Source organism: Solanum verrucosum, unplaced genomic scaffold, assembly GCF_900185275.1.
Source record: "Solanum verrucosum unplaced genomic scaffold, falcon-dt-bn FXZP01001013.1, whole genome shotgun sequence".
Taxonomy (NCBI): domain Eukaryota; kingdom Viridiplantae; phylum Streptophyta; class Magnoliopsida; order Solanales; family Solanaceae; genus Solanum; species Solanum verrucosum.
The window spans coordinates 53,238-67,408 of NW_026020331.1; positions in this window are offsets into that span (position 1 = coordinate 53,238).

Genomic DNA, 14,171 nt, shown 5'->3' on the forward strand with positions numbered 1-14,171 from the left:
ATTACCTAGCTAAAGTCGAGTTAAGTATTCAAGTTTATTCATAAAGCATATATATGTGTTTGTACGAGGCATTTACATGTTATAATAAAATGATTACAAAATTATGAGAATAATAATACCAAAGAGTAAAAGTTGGGTAAGTTTTATAACGTCATGCTATATGCATTCAAAGTTCATATCATGACATATTATATGCATCAACTTTGTTATATAATCAAAGGGAATGGGACCATTTACCCATATGTATATGTATATGGTACAACTATCCATGATATGGTAGAGATGATGTTGGTTAGAAACCATAAGAACATGACCATTGCTAGCATTGGGTTGGTATGACATGTATATATAACCCAATGCTAGCAATGGTCATGTTCTTATGGTTTCTAACCAACATCATCTCTACCATATCATGGATAGTTGTACCGTATACATATACATATGGGTAAATGGTCCCATTCCCTTTGATTATATATCGAAGTTGATGCATATATTCACGACATATTATTAATTACACAAGAACACCATGCATATTTTATTACTATGAGGTCAGATGTCGGCCATTGAGGCTATTAGAATTTAAGTTTTAGATGGTATATCTATTATTCATTTTACTACATCAATTTATGATTCGACTTTCCGCCTTACATACAAGTACATTTTTATTTGTACTGACGTCACATTGATTGGGATACCACATTTTTGTTTTGTGCAAGCAAATCCAACTAGGGATTCTAATCGAACCCTCTGCTGGGATTTGGAGTGCAACAGTGAGTTGGTAAGCTCCACCTTTTCTTAGGCCTATCAAAGGATGTTTTCTCTTGTTGTATAGTTTGGGCATAGTCGGAGCCTTTTCCCAATCAGTTGATATATAGGACTCCTAGAGGCTCTATGGACGTACTATGTCGGGTCTTTTACATTGTAACGACCCATAAAATGAATAGGTGAAACTAGAGCCTAACTAGTGTGTGTTTAAGTTTGGTGACCTACGGAAGGGGATCACGCCCCGTAGGTCCATCCACGCCCGTGGATGGCCTCCGTAGGTCAGGCCCCAAAACTAGCAGACTCTGATCCAGACCACGGACAGCCAGTACAACTGGTGGTCCCACCCACGGTCCATGGGTGGTGGTTGTGAGTCATTGCTGGTTTTTCTGGTTTGGCTCGGCTAAGGTAATGGCTTTACGGTAAATTGCTTTTATGATTTATTAAGGTGAGGGACGGTTATTTTGGGTTAATTATGGTATTTTAAGAGTATTAAAAGTATTAAACTCTATTTTCCAATTCATTATTTCAAAACTCAAATTAGAACCCACCTCTCTTCTCAAAAGTTCTCTCTCTAGAAACCTCCATTGGAGGTGAAGGATTCAAGCTCTCAAGGTCAAGACCTCACCATTTTCAATCAAGTTATGTGGATTTATTCTCTAAAATGTATGGTAGTCTTCATCCTTGACTTAGTTTCTTTCAAGGAGCCAACTTCAAAGTTGATTTAAAGTTTCCAAAGTTCCCCAAAAACCCTAGTTTTCAATCTATGCATGGGTTCTATTCCAAATCATTTCCAAAATGTTTTATATGATGATTTAAGATGGAATTGTTGAAGTTATGGTGCATTAAGATGATTTCTCCTATGAACCCATGTTTTCCCCCAAAATCCTAAGTTGTGATTTGTGATTGGGAATTGATTGAATTATGAAAGTATGTTGAATTGTTTATGTTTATGTTGAATTAGTCATTGAATCATGTTAATTCCCTTATCTATTGTAGTATCTTAGATGTTTGGGTTGTGATTGATGTATAGCCTTGAAAGGCAATTTCATGAAGAATCTATGTATGAACATGTTATGAAGTATATGTATGTGGCCTCAATGAAGGTATTATGATCATGTTTGGAAGGTAATTGTGTTGTGATTGCAATCATATTCTCAATTAACATTCATGAATGATGATGATAGAATGTGAAGGGTTTCTATAATGTGGATTGATGTAACTTGAATTGATAGGCTTAAGGCATCCTCTTCTTGTATAAATGAAAGTAATGTGGATTGATGTAACTTGAATTGGTAGGCTTAAGGCATCCCTTTCTTGTATTGATGAATGTGATCATGAATGGAGTATCTTGAATTGGTAGGCTTATGCATCCTCTTCTTGAATGAATGAAAGTATTGTTGATTGTTGAATATAAATCGATAGGCCTATAGCATTCCTTTCATAAATGACTAATGAATGTGTCTTGACTTGATGAATATGAATCTATAGGCCAATGGAATTCCTTTCATAAATGAATGATGAAGTATTCTACTCTATGACATGAACCGGTAGACCTAGTGTTGGTAGTCCTTCATGGTGAGTCTAGAAACTAATGTCATGATAAACCTTGAATCAATAGATCTAGTGTTGGTAGCCCTTTCATGTGTGAAATGATGACATTGTATCGGTAGACCCAATGTTGATGGCACCCTTCTTGGAAAGTCAATAAGCTATCCCTAATGTACCTTGAATCGGTAGACCTAATGGTGGTGACCCTTTCATGTGTAATGTACTTTGGGTCGGTAGACCTAATGTTGGTAGCCCTCTCAAGTACAATAATGTTAATGTGAATGAAATACTCTATGGGAATGGAGGCTAAGCACCGAGTGATTATGGTAAGATGGAAGTTCTCCCTATGTTAGACCGGATTTCAATGAACATATTTCTTATCCCATAACTATGTGCCCACATATGATATTAGCTAGTGGATTCCATCCAAGCTAAAATGTTATCGGTTCTACCTTAGGCAAGTAGACCACCTCTTTACGATGTGGGGCTATATGACACCGGATTCCATGGTTTGCTCTCATGGTCTATGTCGGTTAATGCCTATTCCCATCATGTGAGATGTGCATTATGGTTTCTTGAGAAGTTCTATGAAGTGTGGGTGATAGTATGGGATGCCATCCATGCATTGCACGAGTAGGCTTGAGAGGGTCATAGTGAGTTCTCTAATGTCTTCATGACTAATGAATGAAAGTGCTCTTAATGAAGCTAATGAAGAATGTTGACTTAAATGTCTAAATGTAATGATGCATGCTATACTTGGATTGTATTGTGAGTTACTTCCTTGTTATGACTTATGAAATTTTTATGTCTCTTATGTATGAGTATTGTGTAAAGATGGAAAGGATGAATGGTAAGTTCACTTTTGGTGGCCTTAATGTGGTATCTAGTGTGGATGGTGGTATGGGACGTTATTCATACATTGCACAAGGTATGACTTGGGATTACTTTAGGTGAAGTCTTAATGAAGTGAAATGTCATGTATGTTGCGATTTGACATGATCTTCGAAAGAAGCAAAAGAGCCAAGGAGCATCCTCGAATCCTGATCAAGCCCCTGAAGTTGGAAGATTGCGCATCCGATCATCGAGCGGCGCAGGTACACTCTTTCCTTTTATCCCACCTGAAGGGAGGGGAACTGGACTCTGCCTCTTCTATTACATTTACATTACATTACGGAGAAGTCCATTCTCGTCATGGTCGATTTGGTTATGTTGTATATTATGCCTCATGAAGTTTTCTCAAATTGGCATAAAGCATGATTTTCAAAGAAAATGTCCGTTTTAAGCATGGTTTTTGCATGGCTATCATACTTAGTACATCTAATGTGCTAACCCATATTTCTCCCTTTTTACCAAAGTGTAGGGTTGGGGAAATTTGATGTTCTATACTTGGAAAATAGGTTAATAAGGAGCTTGGAGATGAAGACTTGGTGAGTCCTCATAGTTTCGAGGACAAAACCCACTATGTTCCCTTTATGTATTTCATTGTATGTTTAGAGTCTTTGTATGGGCTAGGTCCCAAAGTTGTATTCAAAGTATTAGATGCTTTGAGACATAGTATTGAAAGTCTTCCTCTTGCTTTTATGAAGAAATGATTTCGATTGTAAAGAAAGTTTTAATTCTGCCTTATTTTCCTATGTTCTTATGTTCAAGAATGCTATGAGGCTTGTATGAGACCCCTTTGGGGTCGAGTACGCCGTGTCACGTCTAGGGGGTAGCCTTGGGTCGTGACAAACATGGTATCAGAACACAAGATGGCTTAGGATGTCTCAAACCACATCTCATAGTGTGAAGCGTGCCACATTTATGAATAAGAGGCTATTGGATGTAAGGAAAGTCTCACTTCTTTATTCTTCAAGTCGTGCCATAGAGTTTAATTCTATAATGTCTCTCTCTTATTTGTTATCCGATGGTCTTTAGAGTATAACCACTTGAAAGGCTTATGCTAGAAGGTGTAAGGGAGAAAGGTTGGTTGTGATGCCAATTATGGCTATGTGACTTGTTAGATTTGAGGTGATAGATTGTGATGTTGTCTTTAGTATGAATGAGTTCTTTATCGTTATGTTTAGTTGATGGTAGAACCGGGCGTAGTTATGGTGAGTGTTGAGGTATGAAGAAAAAGTTGATGAAATGTGGTGTTTTAGAAATGCCTAGGTGTAGTGAGTTTGAGGAGTTTAGACCCGGTGTGGTAGACTCATATGAGACTTTGAGTGGTGTTGGTAAGGTTGTTGTGAGCAAGAGTTGCTTAATGAGGACCTTCCTAGTTTAAAAGCACCGATATGTTGATGGTTTCTTATAAGTTGTGAATGTCTTGTTAAGGTTCCTATGTTATGTTCATGTTAAGCCTTAGTTGGGTTTACTCCAAAGTGGGGGATAGTATGTTGAATAGTAAGAGTTATAGTTGAGGGTGATAGTTGGGGTAGGCCAAGGGCCAATGAGAAGTCCCGATATTCTCATTCTCTTTCTTTCTATGCCTATTCAAGCCTAAGACAAAGAGTTCCTTTTTGGCTTGTTTCATGTTTTGGAGTCATGTGTGAACATGCCCATGGTCTCCTTATGATATGCATGTTCTTGATGAATTCTTGTTTAAATGAGAAAATGAGTTTTTATGAATTATGTTCTCATGTTGATGTGCATTTAGTATGAGTTGTCTATATGCTTCATGAGGTAAATTGTTGAACATGCCTAAATGTGCTTTTATGAAGAAATTGCATAATGTGCTTAACAATGTTGAGCAAGTTATGAGTTGGTGTAACGCCCCAGAAATTTGTAGACTTTAGAGCCACAAGCTAGGGTTCTAAGGTTTGATGTATGAGGAATAGAGTCGTAGATGAGACTTTTCGTAATTAGGATGAGAGGTTTAATGGTTGAACATCAAGGTACGTGTTAGGCCCCAAAGTTTAGAAGGTCATCGATGGATTGGTATAGGGTTGCAAGGGCAAAGGCCAAGGCCAAGGGGGAAAAGCCTTAGCCAAGGGCCAAGGCTGCCCAACCTTGGCCAAGTTTTCCTCAAGACCACGACAACTTTCACGGCCAGTGGTCTTGACCACGGACCGTGAAGTGGTCCGTGAGGACCCCTTAGTCACTTGGGAGGCAAGGCCTTGAGTCCAAGCTATTGCCCCAAGTTCACAAGCCACTTCACGATCCGTGGTCTTGACCATGGTTCGTAGAAGTGGTCGTGAAGGTTCCTTAGAGTTTTAGGGGCTTGGCAAGTGAGGGGAAACACTAGTCAAGGGACCACGGGCACCACCATGGGCTGTGGTACCCTTGACGAGCCGTCAATGTGGCCGTGGTGCCTGGACGGGACTGCCTAGTAGAGGGGCTTTTAGGTAAATTCCTATTCAACTAGTTTTAAGAGGGGGTCGTTTTGTATGGGTTTTATACACATACACACACACACACACACACACATATATATACTTTTAAGTCTTTAGCCCCCAATTTAAGTCACTTTACACAAGACCCAAATTAAAACCCCAAATCACTCCTCTCTCAAATATTTCTTTCTCAAGAAAGTAACCTCCATTGAACAAGAAGCTAGGGCTTGAAGCTTCAAGAACAAAGGTTCCATTGCTAAAGTCTTGTGCTAGGGCATTGATGAAGGTATGTTTAGATCTTCATCTATGGGTTCTTTCACCCATAGAGCCCCCTTAGTAATCCCCCAATTGTAGATCAAAAACCCAATTCTAACTAGGGTTCTTCTTACATTGTGGGTAGGATGTGGGTATGATTCCAATCTAGTGGATAATACCTAATTAGGATTGATTAAGTTTTATTTAGTGATATTATGATGAGTTTATGTGATTTGTGTGGTAAACCCTTGTCTAAATTGATAAATGTGATATTTGTGGGTTTATGCCATTATAGGTCAAATTGAAGGGTCAAAAGTGATTCTCTTAAATTAATGACTTGAGTAGTAATTGTTCAAGGTTAGGAACATATCATTATGAATTGAACTAGACTTTATTGAATATGATGGGTCTTGACTTGTAAAGATGTAATTGAGTCCTTATGATGAATTATGACTAAGAATCACCTAGTAATAAGGAATGTGATGAGAATTGCTTAAGATGAAGCTTATTACTTGAATGTCTTGTAATCTAGATATGAATAAGGTTAGAATGAAGTAAAGCTTTGAGAGAGTAAGGCTTGTAGTCATGAATGTTGAATTACTAGGGATTTGAGAGTAGAGTCAATGTAATGAATAGAAGTCTAATAGGTGGATTTGTGATGAAAGGCCTATACTCACCTAATCTACTTTATGAATAATGCTTGAAATTATGAAGTGATAGAATCACTCGAACATGGATTGGTTGTCAAGGACATCCTTCCATGAGATATGAATGTTAAGCAAGGCTTAACAAGTAAACCTTGGGGTGTATGCTTGGCTCCAAGTGGATATTGAAGATGAGATGGAGTGTCACACAATATAGGGTCCAGGCTCCATGTAGAAAGGAGAAACACACCTAGTTGATGTGAGGACTATCCAAGATTAAGTGGGAACTCTTACGTAGTAGAGTGTGGGTTTTCCCAAAGTTAGGTCTCATGAGATGGAAACCTTCATATAGTGGAGTTAAGGTTTCTAGTAGCAATCTCCATATCCAATAAACTCAAATATGCTTCAAGAAGCATCTCATAGTGTTCTAAAGCATAATTGAACTAAGACTTACTTAATGAAGTACCTCATAGTGTTCAAGAGAGGGGCGGCCCATAATACTACTTACTTACAAAGAAGTATTGATTAATTTTGAACAACTAACTCCTTCTTTGCCAAATAGTGTTTCTTCTCTTTTGTAGAATGTTGAAGATGTTTTTCCTGATGACACTCCAAAGGGATTTCCACCTTTGAGAGGGATTGAGCACCAAATGGACTTTGTGCCTGGGTCTCAACTTCCTAATAGGCCTGCCTATAGGAGCAATCCTGAAGAGACCAATGAATTTACAAAGGCAAGTTGAAGAATTGCTTGAAAATGGATTTGTTCAAGAGAGTATGAGTCCATGTTCTGTTCCAGTCCTATTGGTCCCCAAAAAGGATGGAACATGGAGGATGTGTGTAGATTTTCGAGCCATCAACAAGATAACGGTAAAGTATCGCCATCCTATCCCTCGTCTTGATGACATGTTGGACCAACTGTATGGTTCCAAAATATTTTCTAAAATAACTTTAGGGAACATGTTGAGGGCTGTTTTGAAAGGAAAGTTGACTTCTTGGGAAGATTACTTACCTATTGTAGAATTTGCTTATAATAGGACCTTCCATTCTTCTACTGGTAAGAATCCTTTTGAAGTTGTATATGGATTCAACCCCCTTACCCCCTTGATTTATTGCCTTTGCCTACTAATGATTTTGCTAATCTTAATGGTAAGAAGAAGGTTGATATGATGAAGAAAATTCATGAACAAACAAGGCTTGCAATTGAAAAGAAGAATAAGGAAGTTGCATTGCGAAGGAATAAGGGCAGAAAATATGTTGTTTTTAAACCTGGTGACTTGGTTTGGGCATATGAGAAAGGAAAGATTTCCTTCCAAAAGAAAGACCAAACTAGATCCTAGAGGAAGTGGGCCATACAAAGTCCTTGAAAGGATTGGAGACAATGCTTATAAACTTGATCTTCCTGGTGAGTTCCAAGTTAGTGCTACTTTTATTGTTTCTGATCTTTCCCATTTTGATGCAGATTTGAATTCGAGGACGAATTCTCTCCAAGAAGAGCGGAATGATAGCATCCAAGGAAGCTCTATTCCATTGAAGGACAAAGATGAAGCTTTAGAAACTCCAAGGAGGCCCATAACAAGATCTCAAACGAAGGAGTTCAATGATAAGCTCAATGGGCTTCAATCGCTGATCCAAAGGTTTCTTATTGGGGAAGAAGAGCTCAAGCCCAAGGGAGAGGAATTGTCCAAATGCTACAATTATTTGGTGGCCCAAATTCAAGCCCAAGATGAGGAATTTTAAGGCCCAATTTCGTGCAAATAAGGTCAAGATGAATCCAAGAATCAGCCACAACAAGAGTTGTTTTCTGCCCAAGTTTTGAGAGAAGACTAGTCAAACTTTCCAAGATTGTCAAGATTCTTTTCCTAGTTGGGATTTACCTTATTTATTTATTTATATATAGGTTATTAATATTTTCCTTAGTCTATTTATGGTCTCCTAAGTACCATTTAATGCTTTCCTAGAAGTACTAAATTTGTTCCTAGTTAGGTTACTTTATTTCCTTTCTAGAGTAGGATTCCTTGTAATTGTCTTTCTAGGGTTTGGCTGACCTTTTAGCTTCTTATAAGGGGTCTTGGACGTTTTCCCCCTTCTCCTATATATAGGAGTCCTTTTTATTCATTAAAGACAATTTAGATTGATATTAATAATATTTGAGAGAGTTCTTTGAACCTTTGTGACTTGTTCTTTGAGAATTTGTCTTTAAACCTTTACTAGTTTTATAGTTTAAGGTATAAAGTAACTTTTCTTGTGATATCTTTAGTTTCTTTTTGGTATTCTTTAGAAGGTGATTAGTTTCTACATACGAATTATTGTCTTTAGTTACTCAAAAGCAGTCAAGATCCGAATCTATCGTTTTGTTTCGTTTTCTCAAGTAAAGGCGTTAGATTTCTTCCATAAATCTATACGTTGTTACTTGGATCTTTTCAAGGCCTTAGAACATCTAATCCTTGAAAATTTGTGGATCTTTCCTTCGAAATTCCCATATCTTTAGTTAGTTTTTTTGTTTCTTTTCTTTGTGCTTCCGTATTCTAATATTCAATTCTCTATTTGTGATCTACCTTAACCTTGCTGTTATCACTAATAGTACCAAAAACCATGTTACTGATTATAATGGCTGAGTGTCAGAATTTTTTTTGTCCTCACTGTCCTTCTGAAATAGAGAATGGTCATGATGAAGTAGAATTTCTGCCTAAGTCAAAAGTTGTGTTAGATTAAACAGTTTTGGACTCTTCATTAGAGACTGGTCATAAAGAAGTAGTTTCTACCTAATGAAATAGAGACTGGTCATAATGAAGTAGTTGCTGCAATCTGCTAGTTGTCTGCACTCAGAAAATTCTTGCCAATTAATTTTCCTGATTATTATTTTGTAGGTTTACTTACTACAGGGAAAGAAATCATTGAGATTAAAACAAAGCAAGAGGAATGAATCAATCAGCAATACTAAAGAAAAAGGGTTCGAATCCAAACAAAGCTCAAAGTCCACTGAAGAATCTGGATGTTGATATGCATTACCGATCAAGTGTTGAATTGGTCAACACATTTGAGATTAACAAAGAACATGTTGCAAATGAACGCCATCATAAAGCTAAGCAAGAGCATGCACCAACAACGCATAAAAGAAAGAATTTTGAGGATTTCATTCTACAACAAGAAAAGAGTAAACTGTTTGGGCGCAAATAAGTGATTCAATCATCTTCTATGGAAGAACTTAGAACTTCACATATGATTGCAGTGAAAGGACAGAATAAACAGAGGTTATTTCAATCTGGAGAGTCCATTCAAGAGAAAGGAATTAAACTTTCTATGCACAACTTCAGGTTCCAAATGACGTCCAAGGAAGGTGTTACTGCTTCTGTACATGTGTCTGGAACAACACTAGGTAATGGAGAGGAACAATATGATATTCAGGATCTACTAAGCTTCAAACAGGTGAAGAGGAAGTTGGTCCTACCGGCGACTAGTGTTGATCAGTTTCTGAAAAAACAACAGATACACAAAGAACATGATATTGATCATGATCTACCAAACAAAAAAAAGGTAAAGAAGAAGTCAGTCATACCAGCTACTAGTCTTGATCAGATTCAGAAACAACAAGGGATAGTCATAGGCGCTGAAAGAAAACAGGTTAACCGAATAGTAGCTGATGTCGAGTATATGCTTGCTCCTTCTATTCATGAACATACTAAAGGATTGGATGATCTTGAGGGTCAAGAAGAAATCGGCGAGGATGAGTGTGCTATAGTCGAGGAAGTTGACATTGATTGTAGTACCAAAGATATGTCTTCAATCATGTAAGATTTATTACTCATTATAAAAGAAATTTCTTATTTCCATGTTGTTACATCAATCTAGGGATATCGAAGCAGAAAAAAGTTCGAGGACAAACAACATGTAAGAATATTCATGCAAGAAATTTGGAAGAAAGGGAGGAGGTGACATTTGATAAAGGACAAGCAGTGGGACCAACCGATAAGATAGTGTCGGAATTAACCAATTTTATCGGAACAATTGCAAGGAATGCTAGATTCATCAACTTGATGTACACTAGTTGGCATGCGGTACCAAAAGATATTAAAAAACGCATGTGGGAATATATCAATGTAAGAACAATCAATTTTGAGATTGCATATTTTATTATTTGTTTTTACTAATGAAGCAAAATATATTTTATTTTGCATAGTCCAAATTCCTAAATCTAGTAGAAGGAAAGAAGTGGGTGGGTCTTCGTGATGCTTGGAGGCGACACAAACAAAAAATGAAAGAGAGATTTTTTGATAAAAATTGTACTGTTGAGGAATATGCTAGCGAAATGTCCTGATGACATTCCAGAAGGTCAATTCCACCAGTTGATCGAGTATTGGAAACACCCAATTGTTCAAGTAAAAGCTAAAATAGTGCATTTCTACTCTTTGACATATTTTGCATCATATCTATTCTTTTCTTTTGATTTATCCATTCAAACATCTCTTTTTATTTAAATACATGCTATATTTGAGGTGAATTCTCAAAATAGGAAAAAACAACAGTGGAGGCATCGAATGGGACCAATTAATTTTGCAAGAGTACACGTGACATTGGTAATACTTAGCAGAGATATGAATTTCATTTTTCATACTTTATTAGAACATGTTGATTTTTTTAAATTTCTTTTGATATAATTTGTAGCGTGCAACATAAGAAAACAACGAGGAACCATCACAGTCTGAAATGTTTATTGCAACTCGTACAAAGACGGGAAAGGAAATTCAGGTCGATACCAAAGTTGCAATAGTAAGTTTTTTAAAGAGGATTAGTGGTGAATTTGATTCCGACTTAAAATTTATTTATTGTGGAGAGTGTGATCCATTGAATTTTATTAAGTATGTCGTCTTCTTCTTCTTATTGTGCAAGTACGACGAGACATTAAATATATTTTATTTTCAATTCTTTCTTGGGAAAAGTTAGATTTTTTTAGTTCTTGATCGCTATCGCAGGAACAATTTGCTCGGAAGGAAGGTAAATTAAAGTTAAAAAATCAATCATAATATCCTTTTAGCCGTAAAGTAAATAGTTCTTACAGTTAACTATGAATATCAATTTTATTCAACAGGCTGAACTTCAAAATCGTCAAAATTTCGAGGAAACATCTGATGATGCCTTTAGGGCAGTGTTTGGAAAGGAGCAGCCTGGCCGACTTAGGTGCTATGGAAGATTAGTGACAACAAGTTCTCTGAAAGAAGATGAGGAAACTAACAAGCTAAAACAAAATCATGCTAATGAAATCAGTTCTCTGAAGGAACAAATGAATGAAATGAGAGAAGAAATGCGACACTTTTTTAGTCGGTTGCTGCAAAACAACCCAGGATTGAATGTTCAAGATATACCAGGGGTTGTTGGATCTAACCTTCAGGTTCAACTCATGATTCGGTTCTTCAAAAGGTATTTTGCGTGGTTCCTTCGATTCTATGCTTGTGTTGGTGTCTTCAGTAGTGTGTCTTGGTTTTGTTGGAGTTGAGTTTCCTCTTTATCCATGCTTTGTTTGGTGCGACTGCTATCTTGATTTACAGGACCCCTCTTTGGAGTAGAGTGTATTGATCTTGTGTGATTGCGACTGCTACCTGTTTTGATATCTGCAGTAGAGTGTATTGATCTTGTATGATTGTGACTCTATTTTGCGAGAATTAGTTGTGTCATCTTCCTCTTTTTCCACCTTCATTTCAGCTTGATTGTTGGTGCCCTGCCCCATAGGGGAAGTAAAAGCAAAAATGATATCTCCTTTGAACTTTGATAGATTAAAGCTTCATCTAAAAGTTCCATGCTACACCAAAAGTAAAACAAATTAGAATTGTTGCAGCTGAATTGTTGAGTTCTAAGATCGATTAAAGTAGAATTCTAGGAGCTCTAAGTTATGAGCTCTAAGTTGCTTTTGTAATTCTGTTGCAGCTGAATTCATTTTCTTGTTGACTTGTTGGGCATCTATATTAAACACATCCACTTTCATGAAATCTGAATAATATTCTAGCTATTGGGAGGAATCTGGAACTTGCAATCATATGTAATATGCAATAATCTGTAATTTGTAATCTGTAATCTAGAATTGTAATCTGTAATCTGCAATAATTTGGAATCTGGAATTTGGAACGGTAATCTGTAATAATATGAAATCTAGAACTGTAATCTATAATATGTATTCTACAATCTGTAATCTGGAACCTGAAATATTGAACTATAATTTGCATTCTGCAATTTGGAATCTAAAACCTGCAATCTGGAACTCATGCTATAATCTGTAATCTGCATTAATATGTAATCTGGAACTGTAATTTGGAACTCAAAAAATCTGCAGTCTGCAATTTGCAATGTGGAATTGTTGTAATCTGGAATCTGGAACTTCTTGCCTCTTCTATAACGTACTGCTGCAATCTGATTTGTTGTACATTTTAAATTTGTAGGGAAATGGAGGTGAACAAATTTGAAGGATCGCCACAAGTCAATTTTATCTCATTGAAGCTGATGAAGAGTTTTTGAACTATTGTAAAAGTTTGAATACATTATGTTTGATTTTGTTAAATATATTCATTGCTATAATATATTGAACTATTGTAAGAGTACTATTTGAACTATTGTGTTCACATATTTAGAATATTGCTTTATAAGTATGTGTATGTAACAAACATACTATCTTTTGAAGTTTATTGAAAATCTATATATTTGAATTACTTATTAGTCAATTTAATGATTGAGATTATTTATTGTAAAACAATATTGGTGTTTTGTAATTACAAATTGTGGCATATAATATTTTTGTAGTCAAAATGATATTACCACACTGTAAATTGTGGTATGCACATGGGAAAGGACTACACTTCAAAGTGTTGTCATACATAGGATAGAAAAGGCAACACTTTAAAATCGTTGGCAATAAGGAAGAAAAGGCCACGCTTGAAAGTGTAGTTGTATGAGATAGAAATGTTGCTATATGCGGTACTGGAAAGTGTTGCCTTTCTGCCTTTTAGGCGACGCTTTAAGCGTAGCTGATAAGGCAACACTTGAAAAGTGTCGCCTAAACTCTAAGGTTACGCTTCTTTCGGCCACCCCTGGAAAAGCGTGACTTAAAGTCAAAAAGTGTGGCCTTTTATCAAAGGCCACACTTTTTCATAGTTTAGGCCACACTTTTCTAGGGTGGTTGTAGACATAAAATGTTGTAGTGTATCAATACTAGACACTTGCATTACTTTAAGAATCTTCCTTACCTCATCAATGAAGTTATGTGGTCCTTACCAACCATCGACCATATAAACTCTAGGATTCATACGAATAAAATCTCGCACTCTGGCAGCAGCTGATCAACTTGTGAGGTTTGCAAGGACTAGGGCCTACTATTTTTTCTGGTTTTCTATGGTTTGGTCCAATATCAAGGTCACGTTACAGGACTGACTCTACATTTGTAACCTCATGGTTTAGAATAGGAGGAACTACGATAACATTGCATGTGTTAGCTATACGAGGAGGCGGCATGATCTGAAACACATAACAACGATTACAAGGGATAAGTTGAATCACACTCTATCACACGATAAAGATGGAAAAAGAAGTGAAGTTTTTTTCATAGAATACCTCATAACCTCCCCCTTATAGGTATGGCATGCTTCAAACCCATGAAAGATAC